Source organism: Macrotis lagotis, chromosome 3 (genome assembly GCF_037893015.1).
Source record: "Macrotis lagotis isolate mMagLag1 chromosome 3, bilby.v1.9.chrom.fasta, whole genome shotgun sequence".
Taxonomy (NCBI): domain Eukaryota; kingdom Metazoa; phylum Chordata; class Mammalia; order Peramelemorphia; family Peramelidae; genus Macrotis; species Macrotis lagotis.
In genome coordinates, this window is record NC_133660.1 from 68,243,831 (window position 1) to 68,260,848 (window position 17,018).

The 17,018-nt window shown below is 38.5% G+C and overlaps 1 pseudogene; it reads right to left on the bottom strand.

The window, feature by feature from the left end:
- Window positions 1-1,322: 1,322 nt before the first annotated feature.
- LOC141516122 (ubiquitin-like modifier-activating enzyme ATG7) lies at window positions 1,323-3,345 on the bottom strand (annotated as a pseudogene).
- Between the last annotated feature and the right edge of the window lie 13,673 nt (window positions 3,346-17,018).

Genomic DNA, 17,018 nt, shown 5'->3' on the forward strand with positions numbered 1-17,018 from the left:
TTTCTTATAGAACAATAGTGTTCCATCACATTCGTATACCATAATTTGTTCAGCCATTCCCCAATAGATGAGCATCTCCTAAATTTCCAATTCTTTATTACTACAAAAAGAGCTGCTATAAATAGTTTTATACATGAGGTTTTTTCACCCTATTTTGTGATCTTTTTGGAATATAGACCTAGCAGTGGTATTGCTGCATCAAAGGGTATGATGCACAGTTTTGTTGTAATTTGGATGTAATTCCAAATTTCTCTCCAGAAATGTTGTATTAGTTCACAATTCCACCATTAATAAACTGTTGTTCCAGTTTTACCACATCCCCTCCAACATTGATCATTTTACTTTTTAGTCATATTGGCCAATCTAATAGGTGTGAGGTGGCACCTCAGAGTTGTTTTAATTTGCATTTCTCTGATCAATTATGATTTAGAGTATTTTTTTCATATGGCTACAGATACCTTTAATTTCTTCACCTGAGAATTACCTTTTCATATACTTGACCATTTATCAATTGGGGAATGATTTGTATTCTTATAAATTTGACTTGGTTCTCTATATATTTTAGAAATGAGTCCTTTTTCAGAAACACTAGCTGTAAAAATTGTTACCCAACTTAACTACCTTCTTTTTAATCTTTGTTGCATTGGTTTAATTTGTGCAAGAACTTTTCAAATTAATGTAATCTACATTTTCCATTTTGCATTTTATTTTGTTCTTTAACATTTTTTCTGCTCTTTTTCATCAATCTGACATATAAACTATTTATTCCTTGTTCTCTTAAATGGTTTTGACAAGCACCTTTTATGAATAATTCCTGTATCCTTTTCAACCTTACCTTGGTATAAACTGTGAGATGTTGGTCCAAAGAGTGAGTTCTTATCCCAAAAGCTAGAATCTTTGGGTTTATCAAACAGCAGATTATTAGAGTTATTTACCACAAATTTTGTTGTATATTATCTTTTCCACTGATCCATCCCTTTATTTCTTAGCCAGTACCAAGCAGTTTTGATGACTGGTGCTTTATAATATAATTTTAGATCTGGTATGGCTAGGTCACCTTCCTTTTGCATTTTTTTATATATTCCTTTGTCATTCTTGATGTTTTTGTCCTTCCATATGAATTTAGCAGCTATTTTTTCCCTAGCAATTTAGTAATTTTTTGGTAGTTTGACTGGTATGCCTCTGAATAAGTAATTTAATTTAGGTAGACATAGCCAGACATAGCTGGCTCTGAGTATGAAGCAGGCCCAGAGGGAAAGATGGCAGCTGGTGCAGAATTCAGGTGGTTGGTCACCTTGAGCAGGAGGTCACCAGGGATCTGTTGCTGCTTCAGATGGTTTTGTCATCACTCATGTCCCAGATTTTAGTGGAACAAGCAGTACACTTGTCAAAGGCCAGGCTGACAGGAAGCACGTGATCAAACCTTTGAGAGAAACCCTCGGATCTGCTGAGGCACGAGCCCAAGTGAAGTGGGAGGCTCGTTCATGCAGTCATCACTGCTACTAGCAACAGCAAGGCCCCCTTCTGGATGCTGTAGGACAGAAATCATCAGCTCCACTGCCAAAGATCCCACGATCATGGCCAACACTGGCTGGCTGACGGTGCACTGCTGGTCTAAGGTCTGATCTCTGGTTGAATCCCCTGGGGCCAATACATCATTGCAGAAGTAGCAGCCAAGTTTGTAGCCAGGGATATTGGAAAAAATGGATGATCCTAGGTCAGCAGATGTAGTGACCTGGCTGGAATGGGGCTCCCCAGCTTCATGTTGTTTGGGCTTCTTCAGTCCATGTCTCATGACCACAAACGTGTCAAATCCCAAGGCAGCATTGATGACCAACTTCCTCTTGCTGGCTGCAATAACAGAAGGAAGCCATCGGCTTTCCCTGGTGTCCATCAATAGGAAAATCACATCATGGTCCTCAATGAGTCTCTCAAGTTGTTCCACATATTTCTGAGCTTGTTCCATGGTGACATTGGAAAAGTTCACAGGGTGACCAGGCATGGGGATACTCATGTTAAATCCTGAAGCATTCACTCCTGGGAATATTTTCTGGAGCCTCTCTGCCACAGTTAGGGCTTTTGGCTTCCCTCCTCCCAAGCAATCTTCAAATTCATATAAGGGTTGTCTCATGGGATTGGAATAAGAGATCTTTGCATTGTCCACAAAGGTGATGTGCCTAACTCCCCAACTCATTAATGTCCTGGCTACATTGCAGCCCCAGGGTACCAGCTCCAAGTAATAAACATTTAACGGACACAACTTTGTCCAACTCCAAAGTAGGCACCAACTGCCAGCACATCAATTTAAGATTCAGATCCACAGACAATTCAGCCAGCCTTTTGGGGTCCATACATTCACTGAGATTCACCATCCTTAGGCCCAGACCTCCTTTCTGGTTCTTTTCCCAACCAACAGCTTTTGGGCAATCTGAGGTACCAGGTAGTTCTGGGAGCTGGACTTCAAAGATGATGCTGTGGGTGATTGTCCCTCTCCCCCTGCAAGGTCCAGTCCGGAAGCAGAGGACTTTAACGGACTGGAAACGGTCACTCCATTTGTATGCTGCCAGGACCAATAAATTCCTCAATGGCCATCCAGGAAATTGCGCTAAATTACAAGTATCATATACTCCAATTGTAATCTTTTTCCTTTGATCTTGGCAGAAATCATTGCAGTCTTTAAGCAAGGAGATCAGGACAGAATTGACATCATAATTAAAAAGTAAGGCAATGCTGTGACTCCTTCCTGGCAAAGATTGTCATATGCACATTCAAAGGCTTGAATCTGGACTGAAGAAAACTTTTAATCCAAATGTATTGGGCTCCTGAAGGAGGGGATACACCCTCTGGAAGGTAGAGGGCAGGGTAACAAAACCAGTAGCAGAAGTAGTATTTCTTTAGATCAGAAAACGTCAAGAGCAAGAACTTGTTAAGGAGCACAGGGTTTTCGGGGGGTAGTGCCTGACTTTATTGATTCCCAGATCTCCTTTGCTACTTTTTCCAAAAGTAACTTCTTATCTGTGGTTTTGAAGGACTCAAGAGTGTTGGTGTTAAATAAGGTTCTGATCGTTGGACAGAAATGGGCTGGGGCAGGAGCATTTACAACAAAAGCACTGAACTCCAAAGTCAAATGGGCTGGCCCGAATCGCCATTATAATAATAATAACCCTTAATAGCCTTTGGTGCCTCGTTCAGGTGATACTCATTAAATTTTTTCTGGGTCAGTTCATGCCAGAATCCAGCATCCAAGGCACTACTAAATGGAGCAAACTGCAACTTGGAGAGTCCAGAGCCTGAGGAACGACATGTCTCACCAGTAGCTGTTGCCATTCTTTCCTCATAGATCACAGCGCCTCTTCCCAGGCTCCCTGATGACATTTATCCATCCCGCCGCCTGGAGGAGGGGCCTGCTCCTATTGCATTTTATGAAAAGCTTTTTCATCATCTGTTGAAATAATCATATGATTTCTGTTAGGTAAATTATTGATTGTGGTCAATTATGCTGATGTTTTTTTCAATTTTGAACCAACCCTGCATTCCTAGTATAAATCCTACTTAATAAGTGTATCATCCTAGTGATGATTTGCTATAATCCGTTTGCTGTTTTTTTAATTTTTTTTTGTTTCTGTGGATTTTTTTGCAGGGCTCTGGGATTAATTGACTTGCCCAAGGTCACACAGTTAATTAAGTATCTGAGGCTGAATTTGAACTCAGGTCCTCCTGACGCCAGGGCCAGTGCTCTATCCACTGCGCCATTTTATTGCCCCTGATTTGTTAATATTTTATTAGTAATTTTTGAATCAATTATCATTAGGGAAATTGGTCTATAATTTTCTTTCTCTCTTTTGATTCTTTCTATACCATATAGATATCAGTACCTTTTGGTAGAACTCCGTCTTCATCTATTTTTTCAAATAGTTTATATAGAATTGAAACTATTTTTCTTTGAATGTTTCATAGAATTCACTTGTGTATCCATCTGTCTCTGGAGATTTTTTTCTTAGGGAGATTATTGATGGATTGTTCAATTTCTTTTCCTGAGAATTTCTTAAATTCTTCTTCTTTTAAACAATTTATATTTTTGAAAATATTCATCCATTTCACTAAATCAAATTTTTTAGCAAATAGTTGGGCAAAATAACTCCAAATTATTACTTTAATTTCCTACTCTTTGGTGGTGAATTCACCTTTTTCATTTTTTATTCCGGTAATTTGGTTTTTATCTTCTTTTTTTAAAATTAAATTAAACAAAGGTTTATTTTATTGTTTTTTTTTCAAAAAAATTTCTTAGTTTTATTTATTAGTTCAATTGTTTTCTTACTTTTGATTTTATGAATCCTTCCTTTGATTTTCAGAATTTCTAACTTGGTATTTAATTGAGGATTTTTAATTTTTTTCTTTCTCCAGCTTTTTTGTCCAATTCATTGATCTCCTCTTTCTTTATTTGATTCATGTAAGCATTTAGAGATACAAAATTTTCTCTGCTAACTGCTTTGATCTCCTTATTGCCATTGTCTAAGATGAAATTTTAATTATTTCTATGATTTATTGTTTGACTCACTCATTCTTTAAAATTAGACTATTTAGTTTCCAATTAATTTTAGGTCTATCTCTCCAAGACCCTTTATTGCACATGATTTTTAGCATCACGATTTGAAAAGGATGCATTTAATATTTCTGCCTTTCTACATTTGATTATGAGGTTTTTATGTCCTATAACATGGTCAATTTTTGTGTAGGTACCCTGTTCCACAGAAAAAAAGGTATATTCCTTTCTATCCTCATTCAATTTTCTCCAGAGGTTTAGCACATCTCACTTTTCCAACATTCTATTCACCTTCTTAACTTCCTTATTTATATCTATCTAGTTCTGAGTCAGAGAGTCTAAGGTCCCCTGCCAGTAAAGTTTTGCTGTCTGTGTCTTCCTGTAATTCATTTCGCTTCCCCTCTAAGAATTTGTATGCTATATCACTTGGTGCATACATATTTTGTATTGAAATTTCTTCATCTATGGTACCTTTTAGTAGGATGTAGTTTCCTTCCTTATCCTTTTTAATGAGATCTCATTTTGCAATAGTTTTGTATGAGATAAGAATTATTACCCCTGTTCTTTTTCACTTTGACAGAAGCATAATATATTCAGCTCCAGTCTTACCTTTACTCTGTGTGTAACTCTGTTTCAAATGTATTTCTTGTAAGCAACATATTGTAGGATTCTGGTTCTTTAATCCACTTTACAATATCCACTTCTATTTGATGGGAGAGTTCATCCCAGTCACATTCAGTTATAAAATACTAACTTTTTATTACCCTCCATGTTGTCTCCTCTCTATTTTTACCTTTTTCCTCCTTTCTCCCTATCTCTCCTCACCAGTACTTTCCTTCTGAACACCACCTTCCTCAATCTGTTCCCCCTTCTATTAGCCATCCTCTTTTTTCTTCCCCCTTTCCCTTTTTCCTTTGTTGCTTTCCTCCTTTCTATTAGTCCCTCCTTCCCTTTCTCCCCTCTGTCCCCCAAGGGTAAGATAAATTTCTAAACCCAAATGAGTATGTGTATGATTCTCTCTTTAAGCTAAATCTGATGAGAATAAGATTCAAATGACTCTCACCTCCTCCCTTCTTTGCTTCTACTGAAATATGCCCTTTGCATGTCTTCATGTGATGTAATTTACCCCATTCTGCCTCTCCCTTCCTCCTTTCTCACTCCAGTCCCATCTTTTTTAATGTCTTAATTTTTTTTAAATCATCCCATCAAAATGAACTTCTTTATGTTCCTACCTTCAGTCTAAGTATATGCCCTCTAATAGTTAAAGTTCTCTAGAGTTTTGAGACTCTTCCTCCCATGTAGGGATGTAACCAGTATAATCTTATTGAATAGCAGGTTGTTTATAAATGAGGTATTTTACATTTTCTTCTATTTTTTCTTTTTTAAAAAAATATTATTTAACTTCCACTAGCCCCAGCCAATTCTTCAATGAGTTATTTTTTTGATAGACTTTGTATCTCCTTTTCCATTTGTTTGATTCTATTTTTAATTGGATAATTTGTCCAATTGTATTTTTGAAGGAATTATTTTCTTTTTGTATTTTCCCAGTTACATTTTTAAATGATTTGTTTTCTTCTCTCACTTTTTGATACAAGATATTAATTTTCTCTACTATTTCTTTTTCCAATTTTTTCATTTGATTTTTAAAATTCCTTTTCAACTCTTCTAAGAAATCTTTCTGGGCTGGAGACCAATTCATATTGTCCTCCTAAGTTTCACATGTAGTGGCCTTCTGCCTCTTTTTCTGGGCTAGTGCTTTGACCATCCTTATCCAAAGTAACTTCCAATAGACCCTGCTTTTGTCTGACTTTTCTTATCGTTTTGGGATTTATTACTGGGTACTATCCCAAGATTCTTATTAGAGGAGTGACTCACTTCCAGACCCTCTGTGTTGAGAATGCTAGAGGTTTGCTTACTGACCTGGAGCCATTGATGTTAGGAACTCCAGGGGGTGGCTTAGTGGACTGACCAGTAAGAAATACCAGAGGCATGCTCTCTCTCCCTCTGGACCCCCAGGCACTGAGGATGTCAACTGCCCACTCCCTGGGTCTTTGGGAATGGTAGGAATGCCTGGGGCAGTCTCTAGGTTGCCTGTGCCAGAATGCCAGACCCTCTGGGCTGAGAACTCCAGGACTCACTGTCTGGGTACAGTCATCTAGTCCAGTGGGGCAGGCTGAATGGGGGTCCTGGGCTCTCATACTGGAGTTCTCTCAGCCCTCCTGCTGAACTGTAAAAGTCTCTGTTAGAGATCCCCCATCACCACCCCCAGCCCAGGACCTCAGCTTAGTCCCCTTCTCACCCTGCCACTGGTGCATTGGGTTTCTATTCTCTGCCCTGGGTACACACACACTTCACTTTGACTGACCTGGAAAAGGTTCCACTCTGTTATGTATGTGTTCAGTCGTTCCAAAAATCTGTTAAGAAACTTGATTAATGTCATTTCTGAGGGGAAACCCAGGCAAGTTTAAAAAAGTTCCTGGCTTCTATCATTTAGAATCCTGGAGGATTCCAAGTAGTTAAATGACTGGCTCATGCCCACACAAATCAATATATGTCAAAGGTAAGAGTTGAACTGAAGCTTAGTGTTTTTGTGTTTGACTCTCCTGCTGATTTTCCATCTATCATACATGCAGATTCTCAAAGAAGTGAAAAACAAGATTGTGTTTTTCCCCTAGGCTCACATACACAGTCAGACCCAGGATTTGAGTCTGTTCTCCTGACTCACAAAACAGTACTCTTTCCACTCATGGGATCAAAATACTCATTTCTTAAGCCCCTTTGATCTGCTGGGGAATAGGGATACAAAGACCTATCTACATCACTGTTGTTAAAAGTATAGTGGTCAGTGAATGCCAGGCCAGAGCCTTGAACTGTTCCATGGTACAGGAAAAAAAAACACCCAGTTTCTAGAGTCAGAGGGTCAGGTTCAGATCTTGACTCTGCTGCTTATGGTGGCAAATCACTTAAATTCCCTGGGCCTCAGTTTCCTAATCTAAAAATACAGTTAGACTAGATGACTTCTGAAGTTCTAATCCAATAATTCTATAATCCTATGAAATGAATTGGCCAAATTCTTGGTGCCACCCAACCTTGGGACCATTCCATTATAGGCCCTGACCTTCCTCCAGGGGCCCTACCCAGACCAACTTTAAAAACTACCATTTCTATTGATAATCAAAGAATGTAAATTCCTTAGCAAGGGAAAGGAAAGAAGCAAAGGGAACTATGTAGAGCCAGAACTAGGAGACAAGAGCAAAGAGCATCTGCAAAGTCAAAGTTCCAACTATCCTTATATTTGAAATGCTTCTGACATCTCACCATTCAATCCAAGAACATCCTAGCCAATCACCAAGCCTCAACACCCATGTGTTGTTTGGTTTATCCTTTTTTTCTGGCAATGATTCACTTTCTCTAATTCTCTTTTCAGGATTCTGTACATATTAAATAAGTTTTAAAGAAGGATTTTTCTTTTTCCTCTTTTTTTTTTTTTAGATTTTTGCAAGGCAATGGGGTTAAGTGGCTTACCCAAGGCCACACAACTAGGTAATTAAGTGTCTGAGGCCGGATTTGAACTCAGGTACTCCTGACTCCAAGGCCAGTGCTCTATCCACTGCGCCACCTAGCCACCCCAAAAGAAGGATTTTTAAAAAAGCATTCTAAAACTGATTTTTTTGACTTCTTTGTTGTTGGGAATTTAATCTGAAAAGAAGAGAGCTGGCATGGATTCCAGGAATGTGAGTAACTGCCTAATAGAGATATAGTGAGTGAGACATTCATGCACTTCCAAACATGGCTTTCTCTGCTGCCTTGTATCTTCAGTGTGGTGACTTGTAGGGGATATTAGGTCTTTGAGTTTTCCATTTAAGATGATTACTTTTACTAAATAACACAAACAACTATGTATACATATATATTTACCTATATTCTTATAGATAACCACATATATGAAATCAAAGCCTTTTCTAGTTAAAAGATATTAATGATTATTTTAAATTATAAAGATCAAGTGGGACCTAAATGAAAAGATATAAGAAAATATTCCCAGGCCACCCCTTCATAGAGATGGGAAGTCTACAATTATTATACATTGTGCATATTTTCAGACTTTCTTAATGTATTGATCAGTTGTGCTAACTAGGGTTTTCTTCCCCCCTTCTTCATAAACATACTATCACATGGGATGAAATTCTGGGAAGGGGAGGGAAAGGGCTAGCAGGGTTAGCCTTTAGATTTGTGGTTACATTGACTGGGAACTGCCCAAGAGGGAGGAAAGAACTAGTGAGTTGATCTCACTCCTTTGGGTATGCACAGGCTGCCCAACTCACAGTACCAGTGAAGAATCAGTTTTCATTTTTCTCTTCTACTTCATAATTCTGGGGAATTAGAATAAAATATTTTATCTGGCATTAGCTAAATTTTAGAGTTGGAGTTATTTTCGCAATTTCCAATTAAAAGCACAGTGCAAATAGATATATAATCAAGAGATACAAAGAAATGACTTCTGCATAAAGGAGACCATACTCAAATTAATTTGAAAGTTCTTTTTAGCAGTGAGAACCTAACACATCCATGCCTCAAATCTGGGCAACTCTTGTCCACATATTCCCATTAATTATCCATAGTGTTCCCCTCAGGATACTGAAGGCCTTCCTCCCCTTCTGACATTACAAGGGGACCAGCAGAACACTGATTCTTCTATTTTCTCTCCGTGTCTCTGTCTCTGTGTCTGTTTCTCTCTGTGTGTCTCTGTCTCTCTGTCTCCCCCTCTCTCTCTCTCTCTGCTATTTCTCTGTCTCTATCTCTGTCTTTCTTCTCTCTGCTGTCTCTCTTCTCTCTTTCTCTGTCTCTCTCTGTCCCTCAGTCTCTCTCTGTCTGTCTATGTGTCTCTCTCTGCATCTCTCTCTTTTCTCTCTACCTCTCTGCTGTCTGTCTTTGTTTTTCTCTCTGTCTGTCTCTCTCTGTCTCAGTCTTTGTTTCATTCTATCTTTCTGTCTGTCTCTGTTACACACACACACACACACACACACACACACACACACACACACACACACTTGTTACTTTTACTGATAGCCTGGTCAACAATTCCATCCATAATTAAGGTACTGAATCTCCTCATTCTCAACTGACCTTTCCCAGGTTCTATATTCCACACCTGGGAAAATGTCTGGTATGGATATTAATTGAGTTTTTAATATATTAAGACATCATTTCTATCACATCACAATTTATCATCTTTTCTTCAGAACCAGTTTCAGTTAAATATTCCTTCATCCTCTGGAGCTATTCCATAATTTTCATTTTCTTCATTTGGCTTCATTGCTCCTTTTGCTATCAGTTTTTGAAGCTGATTGTCTATATGAGTTAAAAACTCAAGAGGTTTCACCTTTTCATTCATTGGTATGTTGAATAAAATTGGCATAGAATTATCAGGATGTTCCACCAATACCAAATTGCCTTTCTTTGCCAGATGATTGCAGATATTGCAATTTTTATAATTTACATAATTCCAAATGCTGCATCTTTACAATTTTTTTTATAATCTACCTATTTTCTCCCCTTTGGGGCCCTGCTTTGGTTGTAAAGCTTTAGTTATATTTCTAACCTAAATACTTCATATTACCACTCCCAACAGTCATGGTTCTTTCCTTGAAACATATAACCTTAGACTCCACTATGATTTTATTTATACTTTATGGTGTATAACATTTGAATCAGTTCTTTTGTTTTAGATGGTTTTTGATTCACAATTTGATTCTCAATTAATTCTAATAACCCATCTCCAGTTATATCCTCCTTAATATCATTTTAAGTTGTTTTTTTTTTTGCAAGGCAGATGGGGTTAAGTGGCTTGCCCAAGGCCACACAGCTAGGTAATTATTAAGTGTCTGAGACCGGATTTGAACCCAGGTACTCCTGACTCCAGGGCTGGTACTTTATCCACTGTGCCACCTAGCTGCCCCCTTAATATCATTTTAACTCAATTTATTAAGCATGTTATCCTCCCCTGAGAGGTTTTATAATCAAACTTCAATAATTTTCAGAAACGTCTGTTTTCCACCATTTAAAAAATGGTGTCTACATCTTCTAGTAATTTATAGAAACAGATAAGAGGGAGCCAAGATGATGCCATACAGACTGGAACCCAGCTGAACTCTCCCAAAATTCTCCTCCAAACAACAAATTTTGGAGCATCCCAGACAACCATTTTTTCAACCTGAGACAATTTAGGAAGTCCACAGAAGAGGTCTGTTCCACTAGGATGATGTGAGCACCAGGTAGTGAGCATGAGAGGCAACTGTAACAACAGTATGAGGAGATCAGAATATTGGTCATAAAGAAACTAAAGAAAGGCCTTAGTTGGCCCTGAGCTTAGTTGGCACTGATTAGAAACTGTATTGTCCATAAGTAACTCTATTGTCCCAGTTCCAGAGTGGGAATTAGGGTGGTGGTCAGTTACAAGGAAGCAAGAGCCTGGTCATAGTTCCAGAGTTAACAGGAATTACTAGCACCCATGCCTGAAGAGATCAGGGGACTTGGTCACAGTTCCAGAGCCAAAAAAGCACTAACACTTATAACCGAAAGGGAGTGGCGGTCACCCTGGGTAAAGACATCTGAGTGCAGACCAGGAGAGCAGTGGCCACACCCCTCACAGGACAAGTACCAAACTTGCAGATCCCTAGAACTAGCTCTGAAAATAGTAGCACAGCTCACCTAAGGAAGAGAAGGCACTGTGCCAAACTGAAGTTTGGTGAGCAGAATCCAAGTTTACATAAAAATTCAAAGTTAAGAAATAGGTTGGAAAAATGAGCAAGCAACAAAAACAACAAAAAAGAACTTGACCATAAAAGTTACTACAGTGGCAGGAAAGACCAAGATTTAAACTTAGAAAATAATAATGTGAAAACATCTAGAAGAAGGTAAAGGAGTTGGGATAACAACCAAGAATAACCTCTTTAGAAAAACAGTATAATCTGTCAGGGGAAAAACAAATATTTAATGAAATATGGGACTTCCAAGCATTTCTAATGAAAAGACCAAAGCTGAATAGAAATTTTGACTTTCAAATAGAAGAGTGAAAAGAATCACAAAAAGATAAATATGGAAGAATAATCATTAGGGACTCAATAAAGTTAAAATATTTACATTCCTGTTTAGGAAGATACATATAACCCCTAAGAACTTTATCATTATGAGGACACTTAGAAGGAGTCTGCATAGACAGAGGGTATGGGTGTTGATTATGTTGACATGATCTCAAAAAAAAAAGAATGAAGGGATGAGAAATAGGGATGTACTGTGAGAAAGAGGAAGAGAGGTATATTAGGAAAAGTTTTTCTCACACAAAGGAGGCAAACAAGGAAGAATTTTTATAGTGGAGGGGAAATGAGCAGTGGCATGCAATGAGTGAATCTCACTTTCATCAGAATTGGTTTAAAGAGGGAAGAGTATATCAATTAGATATAGCAAGTAATCTTTATTCATTAGGGAGATGGGAAGAAAGACAGACTTTTGAGGAGGAATAAATTTTAAAAAAGAGAGAGAAAGAAATACTCAGTGGAAATTGGAATGGGTGTAAAAGCACAGTTAATGATCATAACTGTGAATATGAACAGGATGAACTAACCCATAGAATAGAAGCAGAATGATTTGGAAAACAAAATCCAGTAATATATTCTATACAAGAAGCACTTAAAATGAAGGGCTGGAGCAGAGTTTATTATACTTCATCTTAGACAAAGAAAAATCAAAATAAGACCTAATTGAAAGAGATAATCAGGGAAACTAAATTTTGCTACAAGGCACTATAAACACTAAAGTAATCATTTTTAAAATTTATGATATTTCTCAAAAAAAGATCTTTTTCAAATAGCAAACTGATAAAAGTTATTCTTTAATTGATAAATGATCAAAGGCTATAAACAGGCAGTTTTAGAAGAAGAAATCAAAGCTATCATCATATGAAAATGTGCTCTAAATCACTATTGCTTAGAGGAAAGCAAATTAAAACAACTCTGATACATCACCTCATACTTATCAGCAATGACCAATGCTGGAAGGGATGAGGCAAAATAGATACATTAATGAATTTCTGGTGGTGTAGGAAACTGATTCAAGCTTTCTGGTGAACAATCTGGAACTATTTCCAAAGCGCTATATTGAGAATTGGATATTGTGATGTTAATCAAATGTGGAAAAGTTGGACAAGTTGTGGCATATGATTTTGATGGAGTACTAATGTTCAATATGGAGGGTTTAATGATGGGAGAGGACTTGCAAAAAAAAAGATAGTATTGCATATATGAACTGATTCAAAGTGAAGTGAGAAGATCCAAGAGGTCATTGTGCATACTGACAGTAATTTAATAATGATCAACTGTGAAAGATTTGATTAATCTGTTCAAAAAAGTGATCCAAAGGACTCATGATGAAAAAGTGCTATACACTTCCTAAGAGAACTGACAAATTCTGAGTGCAAATAGAAGAATAATATTCTCAATCTTTGCTGGTTTTTTATGATATGGCTGATAAAGAAATATGTTTTATATGATTTCATGTTTAAATTGATATAGTATTTGCTGCTTTAGAAGAGGGGTGGGAGGGAGGGAAGAAATCTGGAACTCAAAATTTTATTTTTCTTATTTAATATTTATTTATTCTCATTTTGTACAAATAATGTTTTTATACACTAATAAAATATTCTTGTTCAAGAGTAAACAAAATACGCCCTCCCCCCAAAATATAGACTTGCTTGAGCAATAAAGCAAAGGGGAGAGAAAAAAATTAAAATTAAAAAAAATAATAGTAATAATTGTAGGTATGGCCAGGTGGCACAATGGACAGAGCATCAGCCCTGGAGCCATGAGCACCCGAGCCCACATCTGGCCCCATACACCCAACAATGACCCCGTGGAAGCCACCCCAACCCCACTGCCCTGCAAAAACCAAAAAAAAAAAAAAAAAAGAAAAACCCAAAATAAAATAAAATAGTAATAATAGTAGGGGTAGCTGGGTGGTGGACAGAGCATCGGCCCTTGAGCCAGGAGCACCGGGGTCCAAATCCTGCCTCACACACCCAAGGATCACCCTGCTATGTGGCCTCAGGCAGGCTACCCAGCACCATTTACCCTGCACCACCCCCAAAATAATATTAATAAAAAATGTGCTTCAGTCTTTGTTCCAACACCAACAGTTCTGTCGTGGGTAGATCATATTCTTTATGATAAGTCCATCACAAAAGTTACTTCCATATTTTTCCACTGTTGCATTGCTGCTCTCAACTCCCTCTTTTTCTATTTCTCCACTACCATGTACTATATTTTCTCTTTCCTTTCACTCTGACTCTGCTGTAGGGTATCTGAGTGGTGCAACAGACAGATCCCAGGCCCTGGGGCCAAGAGGCCCTGAGCCCCCCTACCACCCCTTAGGCCCAGAATCCACCTGGCCCTATGGTCCTGGACAGGCCTTCTAATCCCAGCCCCTTGCAAGAAGTAAAAAAGAAAATGTGTTATATCTGACCATTCTCCCCCCATGGTCCATTCACTCCCCCATCACTCACATGACCCCCTTCCCCCCTGTCCCCCCCCCCCGTCTCCTTCTTACTCCAGATGCCTATACCCCATTGAGTATATATGCTGTTTCCTCTCCTAACGACCTCTGATGAGAGCAAAGATTCCCTCATTCCCCCTTGCCTCCCCTTTCCATATCATTGCAATAGTTCATTGTAATAAAGAAAAATCTTATTATATGAAATATCTTGGCCTATTCCCCCTCTCCTTTTTCTTTCTCCCTTTACATTTCCCTTTTTTCTGTTGACCCAATTTTTACACCATATTTTATCTTCAAATTTAGCCTTCTCTTGTGCTTCAACTATAAAAGCCCCTTCTACCTGCTCTATTAACTGAGAAGGTTCATATGAGTATTATCAGTGTCATTTTTCTATGCAGGAATACATGCAGTTCATCATCATTAAGTCCTTCATATTTTCCCCTTGAGATGCTTCACCTGAATCCTGTATTTGAAGATCAAACCTTCTGTTCATCTCTGGCCATTCTAACAGGAACATTTGAAATTCCCCTGGTTCACTGAAAGTCCATCTTTTTCCCTGGAAGAGGACATTCAGTTTGGCTGGGTAGTTGATTCTAGGTTGCATTCTACACTCTTTTTGCCTTCTGGTATATTATATTCCAAGCCCTACGAGCTTCCAATGTAGTTGCTGCTAAGCCCTGTGTGATCCTGACTGCAGCTCCATGATATTTGAACTGTGTCCTTCTGGCTGCTTGTAATATCTTCTCTTTTACTTGGGAGTTCTGGAACTTGGCTATAATATTCCTAGGGGTTGGTTTTTTGGGATCTCTTTCTCGGGGGGATCGGTGGATTCTCTCCATTTCTATTTTGCCCTCTGCTTCTAGGATATCAGGGTAATTTTCCTGTAGTAATTCTTTGAAAATGATGTCAAGGCTCTTTTCCTGATCATGACTTTCAGGTATTCCAATAATTTTTTAAATTATCTTTGCTAAGTTTGTTTTCCATATCAGTTTTTTCAATGAGATGTTTCACATTTTCTTCTAATTTTTCATTTTTTTGGTTTTGAAGTATTGAGTCCTGATTTCTTGTAAATTCATCAATCTCCCTTTCTATTCTTTGTTTGAAGGATTTATTTTTCTCAGAGAGTTTTCTTATCTCTTTTTCCATCTGGCCAATTTTGCCTTTTAAAGCATTCTTCTCCTCAATAACTTTTTGAGCTGTTTTATCAATTTGACCTAAGCTGATTTTTAACATGCTATTTTCTTCAGCATTTTTTTGGATTTCCTTGATTAAGCTGCTGACTTCATTTTCATGTTTTTCCTGCATCTCTCTCCTTTCTTTTCCCAGTTTTTCTTCTAACTCCCTCATTTGATTTTCAAAGTTTTTTTTGAGCTCTGTCATAGCCTGAGCCCAATTTCTGTTTTTCTTGGAGTCTTTAGATGCAGGAGCTTGTGTGTTTTCATCTTCAGACTGAGTGTTTTGATCCTTCTTGGGCTCATATGCAAAATATTTCTCAATGGTGTTCCTCTTATTTCTCTGCTTGCTCATTTTCCCAGCCTAAGCCTGTTTTGGGGTGCTTCCTGAGCTTTTGGGACACTCCCACAAGGATCTCAGTGTGTAAGGCTGTGTCCTCCCTCCTGGTTTGTGAATGACCATATGCGCCCCCCTCTGCCACTGGGCTGAGGTGGGAGGGCCCTTCTGTTCCATGGGGGGGGCCTAGACTGGGATCAGAGTCTGAATGTGGTCAGAGCCCCAGCATCCTGTTCCAGGGGCAGAGCTCTGAGGTCTCTCTCTCTTCACTCCCCTCCCTAGGTTCAATGGGCTCATGCCCTGGGGGCTCCTGCTTACCAGCTCTGCCTGCTTCTCTGTTTTCTGGATCTGGGCTGAGGTGGCCACTGTGTGCCCTGAGGGCTGGGGTCCATGTGCTCGCTCTGGCAGAGGTCCCCCAGCTGTTCCCCCAATTTGTGCCTGGTGGTCCCCAGGGGCATAGCTCAGGAAACTCCCCCGCTGCTGTGAGCTGCAGCTCCCAGCACCCTGGGGCTGCCTCCGGGAGGCTGAAGTTCTTTTGCTCTGGCAGGCCATCCCTCTGACCCTGGGGAGCAGAACCTTTCTGCTCTTTTCCAGGTTACCTTGAGTAGGAGAACTGCCTCACTGGGTCCCTCTGTGGGTTCTGTCTCGAAAATTTAGTTAGAGTCCTTAGCTTATGAGTTTTATGAGAGAGTGCCTAAGACAGGATCATTCTTGTCACCATCTTGGCTTCGCCCCCTGGGACTCAAAATTTTAAAAGAAAAGAATGTTAAAATAAATTTAAGTTAATACAAATTTAGTTATTCTTGGAAAATATTCTTGATATCTTTATTTCTTGAATAAGGTAATATTTAATTGAATACATTATTAATCTAATGAGATAATATCTGTAAAACATTTGTCACAATGTCTGTCCCAAAAAGGTGCTATATAAATGTTTATTCTCACTGCTGAACTTTAGATACTTTCCAAAACACCAGTGCTTTAGATACGTTGCATATGGATTATTCATGTTAATTTCCATGCTTCAATATAAATATAGTAACTTAATAGATATTAATATTTAACATCAAAATCACAATTACAGGGGCCAGCTATGTGGCACAGTGCATAGAGCACTGGCTGGAGTCAGGACGACCTCAGACATTTAAAATTGCCTAGCTGTGTGACCTTGGGCAAGTCACTTAATCCCATTGCCTCACAAAAAAACAAGAAAAAAATCACAATTATATCATAGAAAATGGTCTAATCCATAGACATCAAATTCATGGATATATTTAATAAAATAAATAAAAATATAATACAACATAGATTATGATCATTTGTAGTTTCTAAGTCAATATATGGTCTCCACGGTTTTGTTTCTATTTGATCTGTTTGACACCAATGTCCCTCCCTGGCACAAAGGCATGATGTTATACAA